Genomic DNA, 8,813 nt, shown 5'->3' on the forward strand with positions numbered 1-8,813 from the left:
TCATGAATTTACTTGGTTTATTTTTAAGTATATATTAAAATCAAGATGGCAGCACCAACACTTACTTGCTCGCCTGTGTCCCCTTTCCCTTCTGTTCTTTTCTATCTTTTTTTTTATTAGTCAGTGGCCTTTTGTTATGTCTTTTCTTTTCCTTTTTTTTCCCCCTCACTATCACCACTCTCCAACTGTCCAACATCTATCTTCCAAGCAAAAAGTAAAAGCCCTCCTTTGTACCTAACAAACACAGTCCAGCGAAAGAAATCCATACACGGAACGTGTCGGAAAGTATGGGCTGCTGCTGGCCCTCGCTCGGGCTGCTCACCTCCTTGTGAGCACGGCGGACACGCGGATGCTAGTCGCCGGTGCTGCGGCGTCAGCCTCACAACTGCTCCTTGCCCTGGGCCGTTTGCGGTGCTGCCAAGGTGGTTTTCTCTGAAGTGCTTTCCTCCTTGTGTGACCTGTTCTCTTGGTGGGGCTCACCTCACTCTGGATTACCTCCAACGTGTCTCCGCAGTTTTCTGTGAAGCTTTCTCTTTCGTTATTTCTTTGGGCGCAATGATTTTCCATTCCATTCATCCATCATTTGTTCAGCCATTTCCCAAGAGGTAACCATCCCCATCGTTTCCAAGCCTCGCTACAATATAAAAAGTATTGCCATAAACAGATTTGTACCTATGCCCACACTCATTTTAGTGCCCGCTACAGAAGATAAGGATTTCGGAGTTGGAAGGGACCTCCAGGGCCATCTAGTTCAAGCCATGCCCAGAAAAGAATGTTGCCCACATTATACTGGACCAATGTGCTCCCAGACTTGACTTTCAGCCTGCCAGTGAGGGAGAAATCACACCCCTAGCCTGATCAACCTCGGGCGGTGCTCATTCTTAGGGTATTTGTCTGTGTATCGCTCATTTACCTTTTTGCGATGTTCCCCCACCCTGCCTGCCTCCACCTTGTTCCTCGTGCTGCCCTCTCTGGTCAAGCAAAACAAGTCTAATCTCTATTTTTGGTGACATTTTCGATCCTTTTCTTAAACACATGAGTAGGAGAAGTAATAAATTCCTACTTATCTCACTCTGCCCCAGCCTCCTCTTTGTGAGCTGTCTCACAAGCAGTGAGGCCCACAACCGGCAGAGTATGGAAGAAAAGGAGAAGGGAGAGGCCTTGATCAGTTGGAGAGCTGGCTGCTGAAAACAGCATCAGGAATTAGATCTGCTTTAAGGTCCAACTGCTACGACTTAGTTTTCTACCCTCTGTCACTCAAATGATCAAACAAATAAACGATAGAGGAAATGAAAGGCATCTGTCACATGGGAGAGAAAAAAGGATTACTTCTATCTAGTCTTTAGTGAAGCCATTCCCACCTCCCTTGGTACCCATTTGGAGCACAGCTGTGGGGTTGTTGCCCTATCAGAAACATGGGGGGAGGGCTCACTCTACCCTTTGCCCCCCATCTCATCCCACAGGCAGGTAGAGCTTCCCTTGAAACTCGGTGGAATAGAAGCGAGGGTGAAAGTGAGGCTCGGCAGAGAGGAAAAAATCCTGGACAGAAGGTCCATCAGGGCACCAAGCAGAAGCTGCAGTGGAGATGGAGTGGAGAGGTGACTGCTTGGCAGGCACATCTCCCAGTAGATTGGTCATGCATGGTTGGCATGCATGGTTGGCCTGCAGGCATGTTAATATTCAACTGATATTCACTAAGCAGACAGTGGTCCAGTAACCCTAGAGGCAACAAGGGGACTTCCAGGGCTGTTAACTGCTCACTAGGAGAAGAGATCAGTAATGGTGCAAGTGCTCTAGGTTAGATTCCAAGCTCTGAGTCTAGTAAATGAGTGACCAGCTCAGTAAAGGCCCAAGTAGCCAGCTGGAGATCAAATCAGGGGTCATCACGTCGACTGCAAATTCCACAACCCACACTGTGTCCCTGGTACTCTCTGACTGGACTTGCTCCGGTTCCCTCCCTGCACACGTGCAGATAAGTTCCTAGGACTCGCTTCGTTCCTGTCCAGGCACTATGGATGTCATAGAGCACAGAAGCCTGTGGAAGACCCAACTGCCATTTGTGCCAAAACAGCTTCCTTGAACTGGGGGCCCCTGAGCCCTCCATAGAGGACACAGTGGGCTAGCAGGGGCTCTCATCACTGGCATGAGGGAGAACCCACTCAGTAGCCTGCCCAGGAAATTGGTCAAGAAAGAACACAACCTTCAGATGGCTAAAGTGAGGACTCCCTTCCCTGAATCTATCAGATACCCAACCAAATTACCTTGTATTTCATTTATGGATATTTTGTACATAGTTAAACACTCACATGCCGTTTGCTGTCATTCCCCCCCCCCCCATAGGATATAAGCTCGTTGAAGGCAGGAACTGATTAATTTTTTTTCCCTTTCTATCCCCAGTGCCTAGCACAGAGCTTGACACAGAAGAACAGTTACTTAATTAATGCTCATTGACAGCCTGACTAAGGAATTAATGGGGAACTCTCCTGCCCATATAAAGGCACAACTGTGCCGGGAAACTAGGAGGTATTTTCATTTTTTTCCTTAATAGTATTTCATTTTTTTTTTACCAATTACATGTAAAGATAGTTTTTAACATTCATTTTTGTAAAATTTTGAGTTTCAAATTTTTCTCTCTCCTTCCCTTCCCTCACCCTCCCCAAGATGGCAAGCAATCTGATATAGCATAGGTTATACATGTATAATCAGGTTAAACATATTTCTACATTAGTAACATTGTGAAAAAAGAATCAGAACAAAAGGGGAAAACCACAAGAAAGAAAAAAAGTGAAAATAGTATGCTTTGATCTGCATTCAAACTCCATAGTTCTTTCTCTGGATGTGGAGAGCATTTTCTAGCATGTGACTTTTGGAGATGTCCTGGATCCTTGCATTGCCAAGAAGATCTCAGTCTATCAAAGTCAGTCATCCAACAAAGTGGCTGTTACTGTGCACAATGTTCTTAGCATCATTCAGCTCAATTCATGTAAGTCTTCCCAGGTTTTTCTGAAGTCAGCATCGTTTCTTATAGCACAATAGTATTCCATCACATTCATATACCACAACTTGTTCAGCCATTTCCCAATTAATGGGCATCCCCTCCATTTCCAATTCTTGGCCACAAAAAGAGTTGCCATAAATATTGTTGAACATGTGGGTCCTTTCCCCTTTTTTATGATCTCTTTGGCATACAGACCTAGTAGTGGTATTGTTGGATCAAAGGGTATGCACGGTTTTACAGCCCTTTAGGCAGCTTCAAATTGCTCTCCAGAATGGCTAGATCAGTTCACAACACCACTAGCAATGCATTAGTGTTCCAATTTTCCCACGTCTTCTCCAACATTTATCATTTTAGGAGGTATTTCAACCCCCCGCTTTGGTGTCATCCAGAAGGGCAGCTTGGCTGAAACATGGTAGTGACCAAAGGTACCAGTGATGACACTGGAGCCCAGCATTGAAACAGTTGTATTGTCTCAGAAATTCAATTCAAATAGTCTCAGTTGAAAAGTCATGCAGGGTGATTTCATTGTCCTTAAACTTTCTATCTGAGTACAGAAGCTTGAAGGTCAGGGGGCAGCTAGGTGGCACAGTGGATAGAGCTCTGGCCCCGGATTCAGGAGGACCTGAGTTCAAATTCGACCTCAGACACATAACACTTACTAGCTGTGTGACCCTGGGCAAGTCATTTAACACCATTGCCTAGCCAAAAACAAACAATCCCCCCAAAAAAACCCAAAGAAACCGAAGCCTTAAGGTCTCCCATGGCCCATAAGGAGAGCGAGATCAACACTAATGAGGATAACCCAAGGGGGTAGGTCACTAGAGCTATGGAAACCAATGGTTAAAGACCTTAGTGTGGTGGGAGGGGGAGAGCGTCCCAGAGCAAAAGCGTCTAGCCCTTCACCCTTGACTAGTTCACGATTCCTGCCTCGTGTGGTTCGGACTCCACACTTAAATAAGTCCCTAGATCTTTGCTCACATTGGTTTGGCCCCTCACTTCAATGGTGGTCATGCTGCATCCGAGCCTTTTCACCATGTGTGACTCTCACTCTCCCAGGAACTCCATCAGGGGCTGCTCCTCCATAGTAGGGATGTTCCTCTATCTCAGTAGGTCTCCCAGCATAACATGAGTATCAAATGAATGCACCCTAAGAGAGAAAAAGATCCAACAATGAAGATCTGGGGGACTTTAGAGATAATCAGTCGGACTCAAATTATGTCCATTAGTAGGAGTCCAGAGTCTGAGGCAGAAGGGGCCTGACCTTGCACTCCTTTAACATAGCTCCCTGCCCTACCCTTCCCTCCTCTTCCTCTTCTTCCCCACACAATCCAACCAGGACTCATATAAAAAGCCACTCTGTAATACCCTTAGACCAGGCCTAAATCTGCTTCTTTGGATACCCATCCCCACACACCTATATTCCTCCTTGTACTTCCCTCCAAGATGGAGAAGAGCAAGGCTTATCCTTCCAGGTGACAGAGATTCAAATCTTATGGCAGCTGTCACATCCCACCTACCTCTTCTTATCTGATCAATCAGCAAGTATTTCTTAAGTGCCTCTTGTGTACCTGGCATTCTGCTAGGCACTGAGAAAATAAGGACAAAAATAAAATTGTCCTCGTCCTCATGGAGCTTACTTTCTATCAAAAGAAATTGCATGCGAGAATCTACAGAACATTCTCTCAGATGATGGGTCTGAGACAGTATCTCCTTAGCATTTACCTCTGACGGTACAGATGACAGCATGGGCCGTGCAGACTCGTGCTGTGGGTTTCTTGGTCACTTTCTCTTTGGATTTCATCAGTGATGATCAGCCATCATGCTGGGGGTCTTCCTTGCTTTCTCCTGATATTGTGGAGTGACTACCTGAACAGAAAGGTCATGCACTAGCTTCCATGGGACCAGCTCATCATCTCTTTGGTGATCTGGCTCCTTGGGGCCTTGGTTTACTCTTCTATGGAGTTACCTGTTGAGTATATGTGGCAGCCTGCTCATACTCCCCATGTGCCTCTTCATTGCCCATGGTTCCATATCTCACAGACATACCACAATGTCAGTAAGACATTTGCATTGAAAAGTTGGGCCTTCCACAGGAAGCTTAGAGTCAGGAAATAAACTGTCTGCCTCCTTTTCTGCCCTGTGACAAATGTGTTCTCTGTTTGTGCTGACCATCCCAGATATCCATACTCTTGGATAAGCTCTGGAGGCCATCCATTCAAATGCAGGTTGAAATCTAAGCCATGGGCAAACTTCATCCAATATATAGACACAGCAATTTCAGAATTCACTGTCAACTGGAGGGGGGGGTGTGTTTCTCAGAACAAAATAAAAAAAAACACTTTATGTAGGAGAAAATCACCTTCAAGGTGTGCTTTGGAAGGAGCTCAAGAGTCTACAAGATAGAAAAGAGGAGAGAATACATTCCAGGAATGGCAAGAAGTCAGTGTAAAGCGTAACAATGGGAAATGGAATCTTGCAGGTGAGAAACAGCCAGGAGGCCAGTTTGGCTGGAACATGATGGCCATGTAGGAAGATTGTGAAGGTAGATCCAGCTAGAGTGGGAAGGGCTTCAAGTCTCTGATAGAGACATCAAGATCGGAGCCTTGCAGTGTTTGTTGGTTTGGTTGGTCGTTATTGTGGTTAGCATAGAAGGCATGCCTTCAACTAACCCTCATGTGCCTTGACCCAGAGCCCTGTCATCATCCTGGCTACCCTCCTTTCCATGTGCTCCAGCCTCTTCTGCCTTTCCTAAAATGCTCGATCCAGAGGTGAACCTGCTGGCCCTGGAGCTATCTGGTTAGGACAGGATGTCAGGATACATACAGCAAGACTGTCACTTCTGGGTTTGGCACGTCAGATCTCTCTCCCTTTAGCCTACTGGGCTATTCCCCAAACCTTTAGCAAAAACACCCTTTGAAAAAGGATCATGAGGAAACAAAATATTAAATACTGTGGGAAAATCCCCAAACAAACCTTTAAAAAAACAAGAAGAGGAAGATAATTTTGGAAAGGAGTGTGTTTTCTTTCATTCATTTAAGTTTATTTATTGTTTTATTTAAGAATTTATTAAGTTCAATTCTGAAGATCTCAGACCATTTGGGTTTAACTTCACAGGGAGCAAAGGTCTTTCTACAGACATTCAGCCTCAGACCTCAGTATAGCGTTTGAGAGAAAGATGACATTGCTGAGTGAGATTTCCTCTTCCATGGGGAACCATTAAAGGGAGCCAATATTGATGCAGCTTTTAGTCTGACTCGTAATTTGTAGCTCCTTCCTGGGTCTGTGTTCAGGGCTCAGCTGTCCTCAGGCCCATTAACTGCTCTAAAATGATGGGCTGAGATTTAATGGTCCTGTTGTGAGCTGTGCTGGAAGAGATGGAAAAGGAGCCTTTAAAAGTTAGAGCCTGGGGTGGGGGGTGGCTAACTGCCTAAAGGAGGTCTCTTTCCATGGAGTTCACCCCAAAGCACCCTGCCTCCAAGGCCCAGGCCGGGATGTCATGCTGGAGAGTCACTGCCAAGCATTAGGAGGAAGTGATTTCAGGGCCCATATTCCTCCAAAGAAACCCCAAATTAAACAATCTAGGAAGATTCACTGGGCAAATATGGTGGAAAACAGAAGAGCTATATGGAAAAAGGGCCTTGCCTTTGAAGAAAGGGAGGTGGCATTAAAGGTATGTGAAAGAGTTCAAGGACAAAAGCCATCAGTAATAGTGGGCAAATGCTTACTGGGATGAAAGCCATGAACATTAGATCAAAATACTGGCTCTCTGTATCCTTGAGCAGTCATTTCATTCCTCTGATTCTTGATCACTCAAATTATTAAGCACCTACTATGTGCCAGACATTCCTCTAGCCACTGTAGATACAAAGAGAGAAAGACAAATGTAGCAACCTTTGTTGTCCTGAAGTTAATGCCCTAAGAAGGGAGTTTCACCATCTGTAAAATGAAGGTAGGATTAGATTAACTCTAGGTCCCATTCAGCTCAGAAAATTGGGTAATTCTAAGAGAATATATAATAGATATGCCTGGGGGACCCAAGCAACAACATCTGGGAGAAACCCAGAGAAGGGAGAGTAATTAGCGTCATAGGAGTTAAGGAATACTTCAGAAGGAAGGAAAGCCATTATTACAGAAAGACAATGGACTGTTGGAAGGGACCTCAGGGCTCATCTCATTCAATTCCTATCTGAATTAAGTGGCCTTCCATGTCCTTAAGGGATTGCCAATATTGGTGGGATGGAGATAAGCAGGCAGAACTTGCCAAGTGTCTTATTGTGATGACTGTGGATGGTGACTGCTGGTTAGGGATGGGGATGGGAGTAGAAATGACTGCTCGCATATCAGTGGCACTAGAAATCTTGCAAAGCACGTGACATCCATCATACCATCTGACCTGCACAACAATACGGTGAAAAGGATGTTAGCGTCATTTACATTCTACAGAGGAAAACACTGAGGCTCAGGGAGGTTCTATGTCTTTCAGGGAGGGGGGAGTCTATGAGTATATGAGGTAGGATTTGAACTCAGGTCTTTCTGGCTCCACATCAATCAATCTACTAATCAATAAACACATATTAAATAGCTACTACGTGTCAGGCACCATGCTAGGCCCTTGGGATAAGAAAGAGGCAAAAGACAGTCTCTATCCTCAAGGAGCTCACAGTCGATGGAGGAGATAACATGCAAACAACTACATACAAGCATACGTATATACATATACATATGTGTACATAAATACGAATAAGAAATAATTAACAGAGGAAAAACACTTGAATTAAGTGGAGTTGGGGAAGGCTTCCAACAAAAGATCCCATGGAGACCACTTCAAAGAGCCCCTCAATCACAGAACTGAAATATCTCATTACTAGACATGGCTTTCCCTGGCCTATGTCACACAGAAGGTACAATTTTATGAAACCCTAACTGTAGCCTGAATACTATTCTGGGATCATGATATGTTATTGATATAAAATGCACAGCTCTCATAGAGTTTATAATTAATGAGGGGAGTAAAAATGACAATAATTAATAATAACAATAATAGAAAATGTTATCAAGAAATTGCGCAGAAGAGAAGCTGGGCAAATCGGGTGCAAAGGGGAAGGGACCCCTGCTGACCAGCTGGCCAAGTCTTGGCGTGGTCACCTCCTGAAGTCAGGAGAAGCAAAGAAGGTTCGCAACAGATCCGACGGACCCTGTGTGGCCAACATGAAAAGACAAGATCTTGTATTCAGGGACAGGCCAACAGGCATGAGGAGAGCACGGCACCATTTCAGGGAACCCCTGGATGGAAGAGCTCACAAAGCCATGGGAGGATGATAAAATCAGTAGAGCAATGGAAGCCAGCACGCGGAGCACAGAGAGTGGAGGGGGCATTGTGAGGACCTGCTCCCCCAATTGCGAGGACCTGTCCACTGCTTGTGGAGGAAGGGAAAGGGAAGAAGGGAGTGAGCAAGCCACCAATGTTTTATACCAAAGGAGCAGAGCTGATCGCTCTGGCTTCCTTCAAGTCCCAACTAAAACCCCACCTTCCCCCTCCCCCTCCATGCTGGTGCTTTCTGTCAGGGAGGATCTCCAAATTACCCTGTATATAGCCTATTTTTACATAGCTGTTTGCATGATGTGCATGTGGTTTCCCCCATAAGACTTGTGGTTTTGCCTTTCTTTCTGTCCAACATGGTGCCTGACACATAGTAAATGCTTAATAAATGCTTGTTGCTGATGACTATTACTACTCCTACCACCACCACCACTACCACTATTACTACTACCACCACCACCATCACCACTACAATAACTACTATTACTACTACTA

The 8,813-nt window shown here is 45.1% G+C and overlaps 1 long non-coding RNA gene across 1 annotated transcript; it reads right to left on the reverse strand.

Moving 5' to 3' along the window:
• Window positions 1–328: 328 nt before the first annotated feature.
• On the reverse strand, window positions 329–4,995 carry LOC114033386. Its single transcript, XR_003567973.1, has 3 exons — window positions 4,721–4,995; window positions 3,977–4,145; window positions 329–634 (listed from the first exon to the last, which is right to left on the reverse strand). It is a non-coding gene; the product is annotated as an uncharacterized LOC114033386 (long non-coding RNA).
• Window positions 4,996–8,813: the final 3,818 nt, after the last annotated feature.

This window comes from Vombatus ursinus, unplaced genomic scaffold (genome assembly GCF_900497805.2).
Source record: "Vombatus ursinus unplaced genomic scaffold, bare-nosed wombat genome assembly UNPS02006874.1, whole genome shotgun sequence".
Taxonomy (NCBI): Eukaryota; Metazoa; Chordata; class Mammalia; order Diprotodontia; family Vombatidae; genus Vombatus; species Vombatus ursinus.